This window comes from Neomonachus schauinslandi, chromosome 8 (assembly GCF_002201575.2).
Source record: "Neomonachus schauinslandi chromosome 8, ASM220157v2, whole genome shotgun sequence".
In the NCBI taxonomy this organism is placed as follows: Eukaryota; Metazoa; Chordata; class Mammalia; order Carnivora; family Phocidae; genus Neomonachus; species Neomonachus schauinslandi.
Genome location: NC_058410.1, coordinates 10,951,239 through 10,974,377, shown reverse-complemented (window position 1 = coordinate 10,974,377; position 23,139 = coordinate 10,951,239).

Below are 23,139 nucleotides of genomic sequence, written 5' to 3'. Positions count from 1 at the left end.
CTCGGCGGCGCCAGCTCCCTGCTCGGCGAGCGCGGCGGCGGGCGGGCCGCAAAACCCGGGCCGGAGCCGGCGCGGACGGGGTCGGGGCGGCGCGGCGGCCGCGAGCGGAGCGGGAGAAGCCCCGGCGGCCTCGAGGGCGCGCGCCGCGCAGAGCTGGCCGTCTCCGGGATCCCGCACCTGTCTGGGGCCCGGGTGTGCGGCCCGCGAGGCCGGTGCGACGTCCCCATCGGGCCTGGGAGGAACTGTGTCCAGGCGGGGCACAGCCCGTCTACAGTTGCCAGGAGCCCGAAGATCTATAACCGACCTAAACCATTTCTGGAAAAGTCATATTTTCCAGGCTTTCGTGAAACAGTCATTACTTCTATTCTAAATCTGGAGGGAAATGTGCATCCATTTCAGGGGAGAAAGAAAAATGTGCAAAGTAGACCGATTCTGGGAAATAGGGGTAATGGGGTTGGACCTGTGCCTGGTGTCCACCCGCTGGTCCCTTCCCCTGAGCACACCTGGGACATTTGTTCATTAAGATAATGAAGCGCGGTGGGTGCTTGCTATCAACTCAGTACTGCGGCACATTTGGACCGAAAGGCGAATTTAAGAATGGAACCCATACCTCAGGATCTTGACTAATTTTCTTAAGGAAAACATGCCTCGAATCAAGTCAAGCACTGTTGGCTGGACCGCGTTAGACGGGGGCGCATCGCACGTACCTGCATTTCAGCGTTTACCGCACTGGACTGAAAGTATGTGTGCGTGCACTTACCTGTCTCCCCAGAGGCCGAAGATTCCTAGAGAGCGGATGCCGAGGCTGGGTCTTTGTATCTGCCCCTAACACTTCACAGCACACCCCAAGTGCTTGAGTAAATGTTCGTCTGAGTAAGTGCGTACTGGAGATAAGGAGCCCAGAGGAAAGAACATTTAATTCTGGCTAAGGAAGGGGGTCAGAGAAGGCTTCCTGAAAGAGCAGACATCTGAGCTAGACTCTGAAGACCAACCGTGAAGGACAGTAAAGGCCACTCCAGATTGAGGCAATGTGAGTGAAGCAGGGAATGTGCCGTGGGCGAAAATGTGGATGTGAGCAGGGGTTAAGCGAGGAGGTGGGAGCTGGAAGGCGGTGAATGCCTTGCCATGGTGGCAACAGCCAGGAAAAGCACAAAACATCCTGTTTAACGATTCTAGTATACGGACATGCAAACATAAAATATAGGGTATAGATGCATTTTTTAAAAAGAGGAAAAGAAAGAAAAAAGTCGAAAAAAAATAAGGAGAGCATTTTATAGGGGAATTTCGGAAAAATCATATAAAACCAAAAAGAAATGCCAGGGAAAATCCCTTGCTTAAGGCTCTGGGAACAGGGGCACCTGGGTGGCTCAGTCGGTTAAGCCTCTGCCTTTGCTCAGTCCATGATCTCCGGGTCCTGGAATCCAGCCCCACATCCGGCTCCCTGCTCAGCCAGGAGTCTGCTTCTTCCTCTCTCTCTCTGCCCTCTCCCATGCTCATGCTCTCTCTCTCTCTCTTTCTCTCAAATAAATAAATAAAATCTTTTTTAAAAAAATAGAAAATAAAAGACTCTGGGAACAAAACCATCTTGATAGCATTTGAGGGGGGTCTGTATAGAAGAGGGAGAGAAGAGAGGTAACAATGGACCATCACACTGTTTCTTATTGGTGAAGGCGTGAATTGGTTAAAAATTTTAAAAGTTAGTAGACATCACTATTAAGAAAGAAATGGAACTCAAAACAAGAGAACAGTGATACACTGAAAAAAAGACAAACATTGGCCATTAAGGGATTCTAACTAAATTGTGGCACAGTCAATAGAATATTATGCAGCCATTAAAAATGAAGTATATTTATTAGAGAGATATTCACAATATATTGTTATGTGAAGAAGCAAGCTACAAGTCAGAATATCTGGAAGGACCTATCTAAAATGTTAGCAGTGGGGGCGCCTGGGTGGCTCAGTTGGTCAAGCATGGGAATCTTGAATTCAGCTCAGGTCATGATCTCAGGGTGGTGAGATCGAGCCCGCATCAGGCTCTGCACTCAGCGTGGAGTCTGCTTATCCTTCTCTTTCTCCCTCTGCCCCTCCCCCTGCTTGCACAACATGTGCTCTCTCTCTCTCTCAAATAAATAAATAAATAAAATCTTCTAAAAAACAAATAAAAATTTAAAAATAAAAATAAAATGTTAGCAATGGCTCTCTCTAAATGTTTTGATTATTAATCATTTTCCACTTTCTCCTTCAAACCTGCACTATCTGAATTTTAACAATGAGCAGTTATTACCTTTTAATTCAAAAATAAACGCATGATTGAATCAAGTTTTAATCTTTTTTAAAATGTACGTGGATCTTTCTTAGGAGACTGAAGTGACGTCTGTGGCATTGGAAATCCGTGGCAAGTGGAGAGAAGACAGTCTCTGGAGTCAGGCTGACCTGAGAGCTGCCCAAGATGCCATTTTTTTAATTCTCTGTGCTCTCTGGCTCAAGCTACTTCAAGACCTGTCTGGGTGTGATAACTTCATCCATGAAATGACGATAGTAATAGTATCTACCTAACAGCGTTGTTGTGACCCATGGATGTAAAGGCAATAAAATGCTTAGCACTGAGCAATGCCCCTGGGCCACCGAGGGGTGGTCTGTAATTGGAAGCTCTCTGGAGGAGAAAGAGAAGAGGCTTTAGAACACACCTTTCTTATCAGACCCTCCCTCTGCTGCGGGGGTAGCCATTACAGCTGCCCATAAATATTCCCTCTCTCGCTCTCAGATGGGAAGACTATACGGCCTCACCTACTTGAAGTTAGGGCTGGTCATGTGACGGGTGCTAGCCAACAAAATGAACAGAAGGGGCATGTGTTACCAGCAAGCATTTTGCCGTGTTCTCTTTACCCATCTGCCGTGACAACCAGCAATTTCCAAGCAGGGGCTGCTCTGTCTGCCCAAATCCCAGACCGAGGAGAAGCAGAGACCCGTGCCTCTCTGCAGACATGTAGCATGAGGAGTAAACCTTTGTTGTTGTAAGCCACTGAGATCTGGGGGCCTGTTTGTCACAAAGCCTAATGTAATTCATGCGGACTGACATGGCCACTTCCTTGTTTTGTGACCTTGGCAAAGTCACTTAACCAAGTTTCCATTTCTTTCCCTGTAAAATGTAGATGTTAATATTCCCATTCCATAGGTTGGCGGAGAAAACAAATTAATGTCTAAGTGCTCGGCCTTGCGTCTGGTAGGTACACATGAAACAATAGGGACTATGATACTCTCACCATAAGGGCTTATTTTCCCCATCTGTTAAATGGGAGCAGGCATCAATACCAAGGGGATCAGCTGATGCTTGCACATTGTCTTTCTAGCATTGAAGATGCTTTTCCTGCAGCCATATAAAGATACTTAGTTGCACATGGATAAGAGATGATGGAGTCAATGCAGGTAAGAAAAGTCACTCAAATATTACTGATAATCTTTTCATCCTTGAAGAGATGCCAAATGACTAGTAGAGTCAACAGTCACTTGGCCAGTAGGTCATGTCTCGGCCATGACAGCCACAGCGGGGGCTCAGGGTGGTTTAGAACACGGAAAGATTCCAATGATCCTCAGGGTCACAGATGGAGTCATCCATGTGAGTGTGATTTAGAGAGGTGGTTATAAGGACAGTGACCACCAATTTCTTCTAGTATAAAACCAGTTTCTTATCATCTCAGAGCCTTAAAAACACAGTGGTCTGTAACATAAGAGACAGAAAGAGTTGTGTGTCTGGGTTGTTCTAATGCTCTGTGTGCTTCACGGCTTAGACTGAGGAGTGAAGAGATCATGTGGCCACAAAAAAAATCTGGTTTTCAGTGCATAGAAAGGCTTTGTTTCTGTTGCTACATAATCAGGAAGCCTCGCGATTCTGACAGAAAATGAACAGTCCTCTGAGGATGTTTGGGCATGAGGCCAGACACCTCAAAGAATCCAGAAGGAGTGTGAAGAGTGGCTCTTCTCCCCAGTGGGGCTCAGCAGGGGGTATCACAGCACCTTCCCAATTTGAAAAGGGAGGTAAGCCCAACAAAATTCTTGGGTGACACCCAAGGGAGCCTCTATTACCTGCATTTCAGTTAGGCTAATGCTAAATGAGGCACTCAGAAAACCTCTTCACTACCTCTAAAAAAGAGTAGCTGGCAACAATAAGGGTAATGAGTAATGAATAATCATATCTTTACATTTGCAAGGTACTTTACAGTTAACCAAGTGTTTCCCATACATGTATTCATTTCGTCCTTACAATGAAAGGATCAGCCAAGCAGTAGAGAGATGCTGCTCGTATTGTACCTCCACCTGACTAGCTGAAAAGCTAGAGTCTTTCAAGACTATTCCACCAATACAGAAGGCAGTGGCAGAAGTGGAAGGAAGGCAGAAAGTTAGTTCTGGAACCTGGCAGCCCATCTGAAATAGAGATCGTCAAGCAGTCTTAACCGTGAGTTAACCATAATATAAACATGCAATTTCTACTTCCAACCCAGCCAACAAGAAGCTGTCTCTCCATTTCCAACGCCACTACACTGAGCATTAATGATCACATCCTTGGATTGCTTCCTACCTCCTACCTCTGCACCTGCCCTCCCATCTTCCAAAGTGATGCCCGGCTAATCTTCCTAAGCATCACTTTCATGTCACTTGCTCATGGAAGAATCTCTGGTGCCTATGTACAAGCTCCTGGGCCCATGATGCAGGTCCTCCGTGGGCCGCCTGGTCGCAGTCTACCACCTCTTAATCAGATGTCCATTTCCACGTTGCTTCCACCCCTGGCTGGAAGGCCTTTCCTTCCCCTTGCCACAAACCAAAATTCTACACACAAGGCCAACAGATGTCATATCCTCCATGAAATGTCATAACACCTCCAGCTGCCAAAAGTTTTTCCACTTCCCTGAATTACAGTAGGTTTTCTACCCTTCAGGACAGTCATCTTCAAAGCAGATATACCTATTCCTCTAGGGGCGACTGAGGCTTTCCAAAGAGGCATGCTGTCAAGGATATTTGGAAGGAAGGCAACGTGGAGATCTTCAAATTCAATATCTGCCTTTCATCAAACACCCCTGACTTCCTTTCACAATGCCTTCCCTCAGTTTACAAAAGAAAGGTGTCCTTTTCTCTCTCTCCTTTTTTTTAGGATTTTATTTATTTGAGAAAGAGAGAGAGTGTGCGCAAGTGAGGGGAGGGGCAGAGGGAGGGAGAGAGAGAATCTCAAGCAGACTCCCCACCAGGCTCCATCTCATGACCCTGAGATCATGACCTGAGCTGAAATCAAGAGTTGGACGTTCAACCAACTGAGCCACCCAGGTGCCAGAAAGGTGTCCCTCTCTCTTATTCCCAATCCTACTGGAGTGCTTTGCTGGGGGTTTAAGAAACCCTCCTGGGCACCAAGTAAAGGAAAAATGGAACATATTGGTGTAGGTGTTAGGGAAGTGAATGGCTGTAAGAACCATGTATATTCATTTGCTAGGACTGCAGGAACAAAGTACCATGAACAAATGGCTTCAAAAAAGAAATGTGTGGCCTCACAGTTCTGGGGACTAGAACTCCAAGATCAAAGTGTGGACAGGGTTGATTCCTTCTCAGGGCCGGGGGGAAAGGCTCTGTTCCAGGCTCCTTGGCTTGGACATGGCCATCTCCTCCCTGTATCTTCACATCCTCTTCTCTCTGTTCATGTCTGTCTCTCTGTCGAAACTTTCCCTTTTTATAAAGACACCAGTCATAATGGATTGGGGCCCACCCTAATGACCTCCTCTTAACTAATTATATCTGCAACATCGCTTTCAAATAAGATCACATTTGGAGGTATTAGGGGTTAGGACTTCAACATATAAATTTGGGAGGGACACAGCTCGACCCATAACAGACTGGGCATAACAAATCCTTTGCAAGTCAGGTGGTTTCCAATATCTTGTTTTCAACAAAATGGAAGGAGAAGATAGTTAAATTGTCAGCTGACAGATCATTAAAACTAGCATTTGGTAATGGATTACTACGTGATTCAGGACAAATAAATCAGAAAGCATTCCACAAATTTAAGGACATCTTTATAACAAAATTCTTCCCATTCCCATCTCCTTATTTGTAAGAACAAGGATTTTTCATCTCTAAAAAATGAAAACTAGAGATAGAAGGGATGCTAACCACTGTCATTCTAGCAATAAAGTAATATTTATCCATAATACATACAATGTTTGAAAAAAGGACAGCATCATCTATTTTATTAAGAAATGCAAACTTCTAATAAAACTTTATTTTCAATGTTAGTATTTATCAAAATTTTCTATTCATTTAGGTTGTTTTGATCAACTGTGTAATACTAGTAATTGTAATGATAGCTCAATCCAGAAAACACTTATAGCCTATGGTCACAGGAATTTTACAGTGTATAAATTTTAATATACATATGTTTGATAGATAAAAATATGAGAAATCCTCAATAAAAGATGTTCAATCATAAGTATATTACATTAGCATAAAATTCTGAGGGGAAGTAAATGTAAATAGAATTTCAAAGAGAAAAACAGCAATATGCCATTTTTGCTTGCTAAAGATGAGCTTGCGTATTTCTTTCTTTTCTTTTTTTTTTTTTTTTTTTAGGATTTTGTTTTTGAGTAATCCCTATTCCCAACGTGGGGCTCAAACTCACAATCCTGACATCAAGAGTCGCAAGCTCTTGTGACTGAGCCAGCCAGGTACCCCTATTTGTATATTTCTCAAAAGGATGATGGCAATTAACAAGCTGTTGTAAGATCTGGATTCCATTTGGATACGTTTAAAACAGTGATGTAACTGTTTCATTTAAAAAAATGTCAACATTTATAATATGCTAGGAATTATAGTCTTTGCAACTATTTAAATTTATAATAACATTATAAATATCAATTTTTAAATGTGCAAGGAAGAGCATAGTTTTCTAAACTATTTTAGGGTCCTTAAGCAAAACCTTTAAAGATCGAATCAGTATACAGTGCCAAATTTTGTATTGTCCTTTAGGTGTCTGAGCGTTTTAGGGAATATACAGAATATGGTCTTCTATAGCTCATCATCAATCCAAGGGGATTAACTGAATTTAGATCTTGACCTGGTATTGTCATAATTTCCGCCCACAAATGGAATGGTGGAACTGGACGCATGCTGGCAATCTTTGATTCCTTTCGAGGGACACATGGTGGCATGAAAAGTGCAAGGTCTTAAACCACAATGAGATACCACATCACACCCACAGGACGGCTATTATGAGAAAAAGAAGAGGAGGAGGAAGGGGAGGAGGAGGAAAGAAAAAAAGTGTTGGTGAAGATGCGGAACCTTGGTGCAGTGCTGGTGGGGATATAAAGTGGGGCAGTTGCTGTGGAAAATGGTATGGCAGTTCCTTGAAAAATTAAAAATAGAATTACTGTATGACCCAACAATTCCACTTCTGGGGATATACCCGAAAGAATTGAAAGCAGGGATTCAAACAGATATTTGTGCACCAATGTTCATAGCATCATTCACAATAGCCAAAAGGGGGAAGCAATCCATTTGCCATCAATAGAAGAGTAAACAAAGCATGGCACATTGAGGGGCCTGGGTGGCTCAGTTGGTTAAGCATCTTACTCTTGATTTCAGCTCAGCTCATGATCTCAGTGTTATGGGATCTTCGAGGCCCTTGTCGGGCTGCTCGGGGTGACGTCTGCTTATCTGTCTTCCTCCCCCTATGCCCCTCCTCCCCATGCATTCTCTCTCTTTAAAATAAATAAATAAATCTTAAAAAAAAAAAAAAGGTATATACACAAAATGGAGTATTATACAGCCTTTAAAAAGAAGGAAACTCTGACACCTGCTACAATGTGGATGAACCTTGAAGACATTATGCTAAGTGAAATAAGTCAGGCATAAAAAGACAATATTGTATGATTCCACTTATATAAGGTACCTAGGGCTGTCAGATTCATAGAGACTGAAAGTAGAAGGATGGTTTCCAGGGCCTGGAGGGAGAGAGCAATGGGGAGTTATTTTTTAATAGTATTATGTTTAATATTAATATTATTATAATGTTATTGTTTAATGGGTACAGAGTTTCAGTTTTGCAGGATGAAAAAAGTTCTAGAGATGGATGGCGGTGGTAGTTGCACAACAATGTGGATGTACTTAATGTTGCTGAACTGTACACTTAAAAATAGGTAAAATGTGGGACGCCTGGGTAGCTCAGTCAGGTAAGCGTCTGCCTTCAGCTCAGGTCATAATCCCAGGGTCCTTGCTCAGCGAGGAGCCTCCTCCCTCTCCCTCTGCTGTCACTCCCCTTGCTTGTACATGCTCTCTCTCTCTCTCTCTCTCTGACAAACAAATAAAATCTTAAAAAAAAAAATAGGTAAAATGAGGTGCACCTGGCTGGCTCAGTCAGAAGAGCATGTGACTCTTGATCTCAGGATCATGAATTCGAGCCCCATGTTGGGTGTAGAGATTATTTAAATAAATAAAACTTTAAAAAAAACAGTTAAAATGATAAATTTTATGGTATGGATATTTTACCACATTTTTTTTTTTAAGTACATGGTCTTTGGTCTCAGAGAGACCGAAGTTCAAATCCAGCATCTGCTAGGTATGAGACCTTGAACAGGTTGCTCTCTGAGTCCCAGAAAGGACATAAGAATGCTTAACCTGGAGGAGTGTTGAGAGAATGAAAACATAAAGGAACCTGTGGTGGATGCTGGGGTGCGCCGCCCCGACACCGTCTTCAGGAGGGTGGTGTCATTGCCCCAGCCGCTGGCTGCTGGCTGCTGGCGGCCCACAGCTGCCAACCTCTCAGGCATTGGCCCCCAAAGGGCTTGCCTCACCCGGGTTTGCAAGCCCTCTCAGGAGACATCAGCTGGTTGAGGCCAGCTTCAAGGTCCATTGAGCTTTGCCTCAATTTGGGAAAATTCTAAAGGGTCATCCCAACCTTAGGGCCTCCAGGGGGTCAGTTGAGATCTTTGTGAGTCAACACACACTCCACCTCTACCCAGTCCTGCTTCTCGCACATTCTTACAGCCGGGAGAGACGACCTTCGGTGCGCCAATCTATGTATCAGAGTTAGTGTCCAGGTAACTCTCCCCTGCTCACAGTTTCCTGAGAGCTTCCCATTGTCCTCAGAAGGAAACGCAAAAAGCTTTTCATTTCCCTCCAGGCCTTACCTGGCTTAGTCATTTACCTGTCTCCTGCTTCTTCTGCCCCTCCTCCTCTTCCCTCACCCCATCCCAGCCACGCAGGGCCCTGAGTATACCACACTCAACTCACACTTGCTAGTCCCCCTGCCTGGGATGCTCCTCCCCCTCCCCCCCCCACCGCTGTGCACACCTCACTCCATCCCTCTAGAGAGGCCTGTCCTATAATGTCCCCTGCAGGGGCGTCTGGCTGGCTCAGTTGGTAGAGCATGTGACTCCTGATCTTGGGGTTGAAAGTTCGAGGCCCACGTTTGGTGTAGAGATTACTTAAAAAATAAATAAATAAGATGTTCCCTACATACTCCAGAATCCTGCTCTATCCCTTTACCCTGAGCTGCTGTTCTCCATAGCCTTTACCATTATCTAAAATAATGTTATATATTCACTGGGCTTATACCTACCAGAATGTAGTTCTCCAAAGGCAGGGACTTCCTCTTCCTTGTGGCCTGTGGTGTTCCCAGCACCTAGAAGGCCTGGCACATAATAGGTGCTCAAGAAACATGTGTGGAAAGAATTCATGAATTAGAGATAATGTATACAAAGCATGTAATGGAGGGCATAGCACAAGTCAGGGAATCAACAGATGGTACCTATTATTATTTTATCACATTTCTTGTCTGTCCAATTCAGATAGTGAACGTCATACACCATCTTATAGTGCTAGGCCCCAAATCACTCAATAAACAAATATTTTGTAACTGGGCTTGATGTGTTCTAAAGCCAGTGGTGAGGGAGAACTGGTGAGATCATTTTTATCCAGGCTGGCTAGCTGGTTCTACTTCATTTGAATAGCCAAGATTCTATCACGAGGTGATAGGTCTCTATTAAAATTAATTATGATCAGACTCCATCCATCGTCTCCCAGCGAGAGAAGACAGAGGCTTCCGGCAAAAGTCGTCCTGGCCACTCTCGGAGACGGAGGGTTTCTCTGAGACCCTGTATGACATTTCTTCACTCTAATCACCAAATATTGCTAATATTATTCAATAATCTTTTAGAAACTATAAAAAGGGAGGCAATAGAGGTGACCTTTGCCCCCAAATCACTTAAAATCCAAGCTTGTCAGAGCAGACGAGAAAAGAGAGGCCACATTATTTCTCACCTGTTCCCTGCCCTGCTCCCTTCATCCTCGGTAATTTCCCCCTTCTCCTGAGCTCTGTCCCCTCCAGGTCTGACAGGAACATGCTGCCTGGCATTCCTACCTGTTTGATATCCCACAGTTCCTGGCTGGATAGTGACAGTGCATTTTACGAATTATATGACACGCACAGTATTTCCTGCTTTGCCATATATTCAGGGAGCAGGGAATGCATATGTACAATTTAAATGCCATTCCCATGAAACCAGACTTCAGAATGCTGTGTAGAACTTGGCGACAATTCTTAGCTCTTCGTCCCTTCTCTTGCAGATTCCTGAAAACCGAAGAAAGGGAAGCCACGTCCTCACCACGAGGAGGGCACACAAAGGAGGGAAGGAGGGCGACAGCCATGAGCCGGGCACTGTGCGAGGGAAATTCATGCTCATTTTGTAACTTAATCCACACCGCAGCACTTTGAGGTAGGTATTATCCTCAATTTACAGATGAGGAAAGAGGTTAGAGAGATGAAGTAATGTATGCTGGGTCACCCAGATGGCAAGTAATAAATCAAGATTTGAATTAAGCTTTCTCTGATTCCAAAGACTCTCCTCTCAGACTTTGCCACATTGCCATGTACCCCTGGTCTGGTTCCTTACTTCCTTGGGCCCAAGCTCGGGTTTCTCCTTAAGAGCTCCCACTCTACTCAAGATCCTATCTGAAAAACAAACCAACCTACAAAAAAAGTTGCACGGTCAGATGAAAAAAACTGTAAAGCTACAATGATTAAAACAGAATGGCAAGCAGTTTGACAGTAGAGTTCAGAAATAAACTCAGGCATATGATAAAGGGAGCATTTCAAATCCTTTCAAATGGAAGAAAAAGATGAACTATTCTAAAATGGCATTAGGAAATCTGGTTAGTAAGACAATAAATATTAGTAACGTGTACATCGTACAGTTAGATGAGATGACATAGACTGTCCAGCCCCCTGGGGGAATGCCGAGAAAAGAGAGTCAGAAGAACTTTCTGAGTTCTGGACTTTTCTTTCCTTTTTTTTTAAGTAGGATCCAAGCCCAATGCAGGGCTTGAACTCACGACCCTGAGACCAAGAGTCACGTGCTCTACTGATTGAACTAACCAGGTGCCTGGAGTTTGGGACTTTGTAAATCTCTGGTCTATAAAGCCCTCTGATCTTAATTCCTCACACAGTCTCCCACCATCCTTTCAATTTACATAGTGTTTTCACTCCCCTGTTAGTGCAGGACAAGTGTTATTATTCCCACTTTCTCTGTAAGAACACCAAGGAGGCTCAGAGAGGTTAAGTTCACAGCTAGCGTGGTGGGTAAAACTTAAGCACGGGGCTTCCTGATTCCTGTGAAGCCAGCTGACTATCAGACTGACTCTATATAGTCCCACCCCAGCCGGCCCTCACTTTCACACCGACATGATTTAAACAATGCAAAACAAATAACATCACTACATTAACATTAACACAATAACTATGTTAATTTCTCCGTATCCCTGTTCGGTCTTTGTCCATAGCACACATATTTTTACATAATTGCAATCATCGTTTAATTATAATGTAGTGGCCCCTTTTTCCACTTAACATTGTATCCGAAGTCCCCACTGCTGTTTACAGTTCTGTAGCCAATGACTGATGTACATCTTTACTGTCTCTTACACGCTCCTCTTCTTTAATGCCATCCATGTAAATCTCCATCTCTAATCCAATTGCTCTTAAATGAATTTCTTTCACATGAATGAGTGCAGGCCGTTGTGTTCCTCTTTCCAGGCAGCCATTTATCTCCTTTCCCTCAACGAGAAGTCTTGTTTCTTTTCCCAAGCCCTGGGTAACTTCACATATTGTGTTTGGATTCCTCTCCGTTCAGAGTCTCTCTCCTGTGGGTGAACGTCCGGGAACTCTTCTGCAGGCTTTTGCCCGGGTGTAAGCAGCAGAAGGGGGCGTCTGTTGCCTTCTGGGAGTGTATGACCATTGCATTCCTGTTAAGGATTCACTCCTTGCTCCTTTTTTAACCTGTGGCTTCTCAATTTAGCTTCCTTAGGACAGTCATCACTGAAAGTATGATTCACCCCCATGGTTTCCTCCCTGGCCAGGGAGAAATTTCAAACTGAACATTTTCATCACCGTTATGTATACAGTATGATTCATGGAGAACAGACTCTGCTTAGAGTATTAAATTAAGTCATTGTTTTCAATCATTCACACCGTGTGTTAGGAAAAAGAGACATTTTGCATATGTAATGTTCTAGTCCCTCCATTTCAACAGAAAAAAAAATGGCCTCATGGAAACATACCCTGACTTGACTGGTCTTTGGAAAGGAGTAGATAGAGGAGAGACATGGAAAAGATACATTTTTGGTCAGTGTCTGTCCTGAATGCTCCATAAGGTCAAGTTTAGTCCACTTAAAATAAAAGTGTTATGAGGCCTTAACAAGGCCGTACTCACAATAAACACCCGCGGAATGTCTACACACGACCCTGTTGGCTCTCCAAAGGAAGTTCACCGTCCCCGCTCTCAAGAAATTGATTCTCTACACCAAGTTGTCTGGCTGACAAACTCGCCTGCCAACTCTGCCTAAAGAGGGTGATATAATAAGAGGGTTGTGATATTTTTACAAAAGGTTGGTTTTGATCGGGCTTTTAACTGTGAAGTGCTTTTACTTCGTTAAAATGGAGATAATGAAGCTACAGAATAATAGTAACAACAGTAATAATAACAGAGAGGTGCTGTTATAATTTGGTTTTGCTTTCAGACATCTAATTGTAAAACATTTTGTGAAAGGGGAAGAATAAGAATGAGTTTTTGTCTAAGAACAAATACAACTATTTTCTTTTTTGTCATTAAGGAGGCTTTCCTGGGGAAAGAAGTCCTAATTCCATCTGGGGAGCAAAGAAGGAAAATTGATGAGTTAGTACATCCCAGATTGACTGTAACTTTTCATGACTCGGCTAAGATAGGCTAGGAATGGCCAAACATGTTTGAATGTTATGCTTTAGTGAGGCAGGGGCATTGCCAATAGTTGAAAGTTATGGTAGCTGTGATTCAGTAGGGAGAATGGCAGCCTCGACCCGAGGAAAATGTAGTACTCTCGTAACAAGCCAAATTGCTAACATTGTCAGGAGCTGTGATTTCACTTTATTGATTGTCTTCTGTGAAACATGAGGCTCTTTATTTGAATCATTTGTATAGGTGTCATATTGGGTTAATTGCAAAGCAATTGGATTTAATAATAATATAACGGTGTATCCATGTACATCGATTCCTAGAATTGTGAGATGTGAATTGCACTCGATCATGAGGTTGTGCTTCCTGGTGCTATGATGAGCAAGTCCCAGGTTAATCGTGTAAATTTAAGCTGCCCAGGGTGAGCTTTAACATATATGCCAGTTTAGATTGTTATTGCAAATACTTTATAGGGCTGGAACACGATTGGATGCCCTTGAACTTGAATTGTTTTAAAAAGCACAGCTTTATGTTGAGTTAACAGCGTGCCATTAAGATCAGTACCAATGTAAACACAGAGAATGAAGGCTTTCTGTTGGCCATGCTCTCCTGCAGATTTTCATAGTTGCTGAAATTATTTTGCTCTTAGCTAAGCTGTTTTGTCTTTGTTAGTCCTTCCAGTAAGGAATGCAAGAAAGATGGTTCTCAAAGTGAACAGAAATTCCCAAAAAGCAAGGACACAGACAAAAGAAATCAACAACCAAGTACATTATTTCATAACAACTAAGGAAACAACATAGTTATATATTTGCATAATTATTTTTACATTTAAAATTGGTGGATATTTTCCAGTTCTCCAGCTGAAGGATGTTCCTTTCCAAGAGGGAAAAAGCCGGGGGGCGGGGGGGAATAGATTTTCTGGGAAAATTTCACATCCAGATGATGAAGAAAAACTAAAGGAAAACTTCAAGTCAGATCCAAGTAGGAAACTTCCAGAGGTTTTAGAGAAAGAGGAAAAAGGAGGATGAGGAGGTGTTATAAAATGAGAAGACTAACTCAGTACATGTTGTCCGGCACAGGATAGACCCTCAATAAATGTCTTAGAATCAGTAACTCGATTAACCGTGCTTAAGAAAAACTTACGAAGGGGCACATGAGTGGCTCAGTCGGTTGAGTGACTGACACTTGTTTTCCATTCAGGTCATGATCTCAGGGTCATGAGATCGAGCCCCATCAGACTCTGAGCTCAGCGCAGCATCTGCTTGAGATTCTCTCCTCTCCTCCTCCCCCTGCTGTCTCTCTCACTCTCTAAAATAAACAAATAAAATCTTTAATTAAAAAAAAGGTTGTGAAGAAAGTTAATAATCCATCAAAATGTATTACCCAGATTGCTGTCTTTCATGCAGCTAAAAAGGAATAATGAACATTCCTTGTTTAGGCCAAACTTGGCTACGCGAATTTACATTAATATATTGTCTTCACCAGTTAGATTTACTTTGTTCACCATTTTCACTAGCAACATTGCTATAACATCTTTTTTTAAAAGATTTTATTTATTTATTTATTTATTTATTTATTTATTTATTTGCGAGAAAGAGAGAGAGAGTGCACACACAGGCAGGGGGGTAGGGCAGAGTGAGAAGCAAACTCCCTGCTGAGCCCAGCTCAGGGCTCCATCCCAGGACGCTGAGATCCTGAACTGAGCTGAAGGCAGATGCTTAACACACTGAGCCACCAGGTGCCCCTCTGTAACATCTTAATATCATTTGACTCCATGGTCAAATTGGAGACGTCACTGGGAGAATCACAGACTTCTACAATTCAAAGCCAGCATGTAAAATCATTCACCTACACTCAAAAGCTTCTCATTTCTCTTCCATTTGGAGAATTGACTTTCTCACCAATTCGAAGACAATTTTGGAGGGCACTAAATCAAAACCAAAACTAGATACACTTAATAAGCATGTTTATCTATGAAGAGATTAGCTATGTTTATTAGTTCCCTACAGGTTGCTCTTTTTATGAATACAGACCAATGCCACAAGGTGGTTTTTAAATGTTTTTCAGAAATGTGTTTGAATGAATGTGCTAATGGCTGAGATTGAGGCCCTGTCTAAACGCTAATGAATTATATGACCATGTGTTCAAAGCTGCTCCGGGCCACAGTCAACAGCTGAATCAACTGAAAGGAACAGCGGTGAGAGAAGACAAGAAACGAAGCTCCTTTTATCTTGTACAGATCTTTATTTTAATTTGGTGTGGATGCAGTGATAATATTACAGACTTAGGAGGAATATAGGAACCTAGGAAATTCTAAAAGGGAGGCCTTAAGTGGAATGAGACACAACCAAGAAGGAAACTCCACATTTATAACTGCAGTTAAGGCATGGAATTTCCTAGCCTAATGGGGATAATGGGAAGCGGTATCCCTCTGTCAGGACTACAGTCCCATCTCTTTGGACTTTTGATTCCACCAGACACTGAATTTTCTTAATTGAAACAAGACTGCTATTAAGTAAAAATTATAAAATGAAGAGACTTAAGTAATAGTCAACAAAAGAAGAAAAACAACATTAAAACAATGAATGTTGCCTGAATATTCAAATTTTTATAAAGCTGCTCATAAACACTCAGACTGCATAAAAAGTACAGCAATTTTTAACTATTGCAATGAAACTTGGACCCAGGACCCAAGAAAAGTTAATAAACAATGAAGTGCTCCTCTCCTAGGGAGATTCTTCCTCTGAATGAACTAATGTTATTTACATTTTATGTATTCTATGAGCACTTTTTTCTTTGTTCATAAGCGTTTTATTCGTAGCCTGGAAAACAAACAAACAAACAAACAAAACCCTAAAAATCCTATTTGCTTTTAGTTCTATCCACTCGGAGTCCCATCCTCCCTTTTTCTATCTTATTTCTACTGCCTCTCCATTATAATAGCAAAGAAAAACAAGAAGCCTACAGTGTTTGTGCAAAATCTCACCAAAGTGCTCCACCCTGTGCCCCGAGGGCAAATACTGGCTAAAAAATGGGGCTGGGGAAAGGGGTGGGGGTGGGCAGCAGGGTTGCAAAGTGTGACCTGGTAGCGTATTGTGGGAAACTTGTGCTCAGGATCTCTCTTGAGTTTCTATCTTATGAAATTATTTGCAATTTTTATTCCATAACAGAACAAATAGAACCATGACTATTGTTTCACAATCTAGGCGGCGGACTGCACGGACTGGATTGCTTGTTTCTTATTGTATCACATTTCCAACAGTTGCAAATGTTTCTTCCTGTGGGACATCAGGATGTCACACTGGTTTACTACGGGGGTCAGGCATTAGAACTGGAGACAGCCGGTGATTGGATGATGGGAGATGACGCGTACTTGCTGCTCCACCCACCCTCATTCCGCGCTCTGTTTAAACACTGATCCACAGGCCTCCATTCACCAAGTCCTCTTTTGCTTCTATGCACTTGTTCCTGTCCGCACCGACCATATTACAATCCCAAAAGCAGGGCACCTGCTTTAGCCTTTATGACCACACTTCCTGGACTATCATTATATTTGAAATCAAAACTGTCTCAGAAGATCTGGAATATAAGGTGGTCATATTCACTGTATTTTTTCCTGTCCATCCATCTATAACAATCTATCCCATTTTTTAGGAACTCATCTAAGTGCTCCTCCTTCAAGAAAACTTCTTTAACTATTCCAATGTGTGACCCTCTTTCTGAACTAATAGCTTGAAAATTTTTTATATTTATTAAGTTGATTTACATCTATTGAATGTATTATAACGTTATATTATGATTTCATCCATACTATTGTATTTTACCGTGCAAAATAAGCCTTGTGTCTGTTACTTTGATGAAAGTGCAGAAGAGGAGAGGTGTTTTGTTTTGTTTAAGATTTATTTATTTGAGAGAGAGAGCAGAGGGAGAGGGAGAACGGAAAGCAGACTCCATGCTCAGGGTGGAGCCTGACGCGGGCTCAATCCCAGGACCCTGAGATCATGACCTGAGCCAAAACCGAGTGGGACCCTTAACCGACTGAGCCACCCAGGCACCCCTAAAGGGGAGGTTTTCATTTTTGTTTTTGTCACGTATACTATATATGATACATATATATTGGAGTTTATATGCTACATATATATGTTGGAGTTTTTAGTTTTCTAAGGCTATTTATGCTCAAAAACTACTTTGCCTACTCCCTTGGTCCCCTAAAAGAGACACATATATAATCAATTTATTTAAGTAATTACAGATGAAGGCATAGATTGGGGATGATCTACCTAAAGATCCTTCATGACAAGTCTTAAAAATCTTAAGCCAAGACAGGAACCATAGTATGGCTATTGGTTGTGCCAGTCTAGAGACACAATGGTATCACCTCATAATTGATACCTTGTGTTTTCTTGTTTCCTTGTTTACTATCTGGGTTTTTTTTAACTTTTTTTTTTAAAGATTTTATTTATTTGATAGAGAGAGAGAAAGAGAAAGAGAGAGCGAGTGAGCACAGCAGGGAGGAGAGGGAGAAGGAGTCTCCCTGTGAGCAGGGAGCCCAATGTGGGGCTCGATCCCAGGACCCTGAGCTCATGACCTGAGCCAAAGGCACACACTTAACCAACTGAGCCAACCAGGCATCCCATATCTCTGTGTTTTTTAATAAAATATTAAATAGAACTATTGGAGTTTGAAGTGATCAAATATATGCCTCTATTCCAATACCACTGCTACTTGAATGTCTATTGATGTTTTCTACACCTGGTCATCCAGTCTTCGAACAAATACAGTGAACATAACGTTTCTAGTATTGATGTTCATATTATCAGAAAGTTCATTCTTACAGTGAACTGAAATTGGATTCATTACCTATAACTTTTAAACTTTGGTTCTAGATATGCTCTCTGAAGGAATAAAAATAAATCTACCTGGGGCACCTGGGTGGCTCAGTCAGTTAAGCATCTGACTTTGGCTCAGGTCACGATCTTAGGGTCTGGGATCAAGCCCCACGATGTGCTCCATGCTCAGTGGGGCGTCTGCTTGTCCCTCTGCCCTCCCCCTGCTTGTGCTCTCTCTCTTTCAAATAAATAAAAAAAATTTTTTTAAATATACTCTCACTTTTCCTCAGAGGCCCTCCACACGTGTATAGATTTTCAGTTGTTCCACATGAGTATTCTCTTCTCCAAATCAAGTATACTTAATTCTTCCTATCGTTCTTCTAGGCATTTCAATATCCTCCTTCTTCATTCAGTCAACTTTTACTGAAGATCTACTAAGTTTATTTTTTTATTTTTAATTTTTTCAAAGATTTTATTTGTTTATTTGACAGAGAGATAGAGAGCACTAGTAGGCAGAGTGGCAGGCAGAGAGAGAGGGAGAAGCAGACTTCCCACGGAGCAGGGAGCCCAATGCGGGGCTCAATCCCAGGACCCTGAGATCATGACCTGAGCCGAAGGCAGACACTTAACCGACTGAGCCACCCAGGCGCCCCAAGATCTACTAAGTTTAAAACATTGTGCTGCCTCCTGTCTATATAATGATGAGCAAAACCAGACATGGTTCTTGTTCTCATGGAACCCAGAGTCAAGGCAGAGAAGACAGACATTCATCACCTAGTCACACTAATGGATTGATAATTAAAAGCTCAGATAAGTGCTCTGAAGGGAAAGAATGTCATTCCATGTAAGCATATGACAACAGAACCTGACCTAGTCTGGGGATCCAGGGATTGCTTCTCTGAGAAAGTGGTGGCTGAGCTGAGATGTGAAGAAATAGTGGGGTAAAGGGTGGAGAGGAGGACGGACAAAAGTATAGAGGGATCAGCATGTTCAGAGATCCTGAAAGAGAGGGTATGTGGTCAAAGAAGGAAAGAATAGTGTGGTAGAGTACAGACAATGAGGGATAGAGAGGTGACAGGTAGAGCTGGGGAGTTCAGGATAGAGAACATCACCAGGAGCCTTGCAGGCTTGGGAAAGGTTTTGGGTTTCATCCTCAAAACCATAGGAAGTCACTGAAAAGTATGGTGAATTGTGGTAAATTCCTGGTCACCAAATATTCCGGCTTTACTTCCTCCAGTGTTCCTCCCTGTGGGAAGACCATGCATCCCTCCCTACTGAACTCAGAGAAGACTTTGTGACCTGCTTTGGCCAATGAAATGTGGGTGGCCATGGTGTGTGTCCCTTCTGGGCAGAAGCTTTAAGAGCCAGCACATGGATCACACTTTCTCTTTGGTCATGTCATTGCTACCATGACCAGCAATGTCCCATACAGAGGCTCCTCCCTCAGCTCGAATTCCAAAGTGAAATTTCCATGGACCAAAGCCACAGACATGCTGTGAATGAGCAATAAACTGCTGTTGTTGAAAGCTAACGAGATTTCTGGGGTTGTTTGTTACGACAGTATTACCTAACTTATTCTGACAGATACAAAGGATTTTAGAGGGCCTGAGGGAACATGACCAAATTTGTGTTTTGAAAAGATGAGTAACTAACTTCAGAAAGTAGACTGAAAAGAAACCAAAGTAGATTCTGGAAAACTAGTTAAGCCATTATTACATTAACCCAAGTAAAGGACAGCAATAAATTGGACAATGGTGAACACAGAGATACAAAGATGTAGGTATAGCCAAAAGCTATTTAGGAGATAAAATTTTCAGAGCTTAGTGATAGATTTGGATTCTTGAATCAAGAGGGGGATGGAGAAATAGATGTATCAGGGGTGATGCCTACGTTTCTGGCTACATTTCAGATGAACACTGATGGGCTTCTGAAAAAATGGGTAAAAGTAGAGCAGGACAATACTTAAGGGAAAGATCATGAGGTTGGTTTAGAGCAAACCTAACCTGAAGCACCTCTGAGGCAGCCAAGTGCTGTTCAGTGGGCAGCTGGCTACAGGTCTAGAACCCAAAGGTCAGGTTACAGATACAAACTTAGGAGTCACTGGCATATAGATGGTGGTAATCATGGGCAGCAGGGAGTTTGCTGGGTACAGAGTAAAGAGTAAAATATATATATATATAGAGAGAGAGAGAGAGAGAAGTTGATTGATTTTAGGATTAAATGTTTAGAAACTCCAAAATGTAACATCTGGGGATAGATTTACTCTTATGAAGAAGGATTAGCCAGAGAGAAGGAAGGAGAATCAGGAGAAAATGATGTCTCCAAAGCCATAAAAGACTTTTTCAAAAAGAGCGAAGTAATTAAGTGTCAAGGCTCCTCAGAACTCAAGAAAGATGAGGACCAAGAAATCTCCATTGGGTTTAGCCACATGAAGTTCACCAGAGGCCTTTGCCAAAGCTGTTGTTTCCAGAATGATGTGGCAGAAGTCCGGCTGGTGTGGTGTCACACACAGCCCTCCAGGTCCCTGCTGTCTGTAGCACAAAGACAAGAGTGAGGCGAGGTCTGGGTGCTCCGTGCATTACATCTGCACAAGAGGATCCATCTCTCACGTGCAAGTCCCCAGCCAGGAGCTCACTAACATTCACTAACATGCTCCCTGGGTATACACAGTAGTGTGTCCTGCCTACTTTCTTCACCCTCTGCAGAGATTAAGCAAAATATTCTAGCTCCAAACCATAATAAAACCATTATTTAACATCACTTTGTGGGTATTTAGGAAAACAGAATTAACTACAGATGCCATGATATTCAGTTATAAATCTAAACAGACTCTCAAAAAGTGTATTCACATTAATTTAACCTAATTAAGGGAAAGTCCCCAAAACCACATGCAATGCAAAACACACACACACACACACATCACTTTCTACTGATTTTGTGTATATATATATATTCTTATTTTTAAATTAGAGTGGGTTTGCAGGGGGTGATGGGAAGATGGGGATGAAGAAAGAATTCTCCCTTAATTTTCTTCATTTTTGGTTCAGACTGCTCTTACAAATATTTTGACTATATATTTCTAGCTTATTCACTTATAAAATTATCTGTTTCTTCTCTTTTTACAAAATTCTTTATCGTATGAATCCTTCTTTCGAACTGCCTCAGACCTGGCCTTTTGTTACTTGCCCACTTCTGCCACCTCATGTCTCAGTTCCTTGCCCCTCTCCAATTTATGTTGCATAAGCATGTGCCTGACAGAATCCTATTCCTAAAGTCCTATTTTAATCATTTCTCTGCCCTTTCAAGAACTTACAATGGCTCCCTACTTCCCACCACATGAAAAATAGAGTTCTCTACTTAGAACACAACACTTGCCACAATCTATCTCTATTTGACTCATTCAAGTGTTTCAACTCCTCCTCAAAGTACAACCTCCACTTCCCTTAGGCTCTATCAGAACCAGCTCCCAGACTCCTACTCGCCTTTCTTCTATGCTCTGGTACCTGCCTCTCCTTTGGCTGAAATGCCCTCTGCTAGTCTCTTCACAGAACCTACTCTCAGCCATCCTTCAAGACCCTGTAGGAAAAAAAGGTAAGCAGAAATCGCTTACCTTCTATGAGAAATTTGCTAACAAAAAACTAATTCTCTAGAGATTTTATGATGTCACCCTCTTCACATGAATGATCTCACTGAATACTCAGAATAGCCCTTTGAGGCGGGCAACATTTTGAAGATAATCAAAGTAAGGATTCAGTCCACCTATGGAAAGCCCCCTAGCACAGCGCCTACCCGTAATAAGAATCCAATAAATGTTGACCATCATTATGCCCACTGCAGAGATGTAGTAACTCTCCCAGGTCACACAGCAGTCCGTGAAAGAGCTAGAATGCAAACTCTAGCTTCTGGGCCCACCCTCTGATCTTGCCAAGAGCAGCAACGTTCCGTGCGTAGCACTGCTATGTTGCTGAGCTTTCTCAGCTATGACAGTCAGCTATCTATGATTTGTGCTATCCGAATTCCTTAGCAGGTGAAGTGTCTGTACTACTCGGTTTTACACTCGATGGCTATCTTAGTTAGACTTACTTTTTCCCCAGCATATGTCTTATCTCAAGCTGCCCAAGAGTAAAGACTAGTGGTGTGCTGATAAATGTTTAACAACCAGCTCTCGAGGAGGAGAGGGAGCTGGTTCATAGTGTTCATTCATGGTGTTTGCTGACTTCAGCGGTGTAAATATTCCTATGGTGATCAATTTCAAGATATTGAAACAAAGTCAACCAATCCATAAAATTGCTAAAACTTTAACAATTGGTCTTGCAAGTTGGTGCAAGCTGGCTGCCACACACTGCTGGTACAAAGAATTAGATATCGCACTGTATTCTCTTGTCTTTCCTAGTGCCAAGCTTACTCCTGTGCAAATAGGATACATGGCCACATATCTGGAGCTTCTGGTTCAAGGTTGCAAGTTACGTATAAACATTTACTTAGCCTACTTCCCAAAATCCCATTGAAATGGATGATACACAGAAACTAAGGCTTCCATAATAATCCTTAAGCAAGGAAAGGTGCCAAAGGCCAATTAGAAAATTTTACAAATTCACGAAAGACAAGAAAGCAGATGGACTCCTATTGATGGATAAGCCAGAGACCACAAATTGAAACCAGCACCAGTGAGGGCTGCTATGGAGATAGCAGCCATTCTTCCCAAGAAGACTCTGAGCTCAGCAGGTATGGAGAGCTTACATGGACAGCGGAGCAAATAATCAGGGTAACTAATTAAAGGCGAAAAAATAGTGGAGCCAGTTTGCCCCCTCCCTCTTCTGTGTATTTTGAGCATTGTGTCCCCAGCTACAGGTCTGAGAATTGCTTTCTAAACCAAGTGCAATGTTTCTCTGGGAAGGACCCCCAGTGTGGATATTTGAGGCGGGAGATATAGAGCAGAGCCTATGTTATCTGAACTTCCAAATGGACTCAGAGGGGAAAAGTGGGTACAGCTTTAGTGGCCCCACCAAAGTCAAATCTGTTCTCCCATTTCAGGTACTCAGTATCTGTTCAGTGAATGAATGAATGAC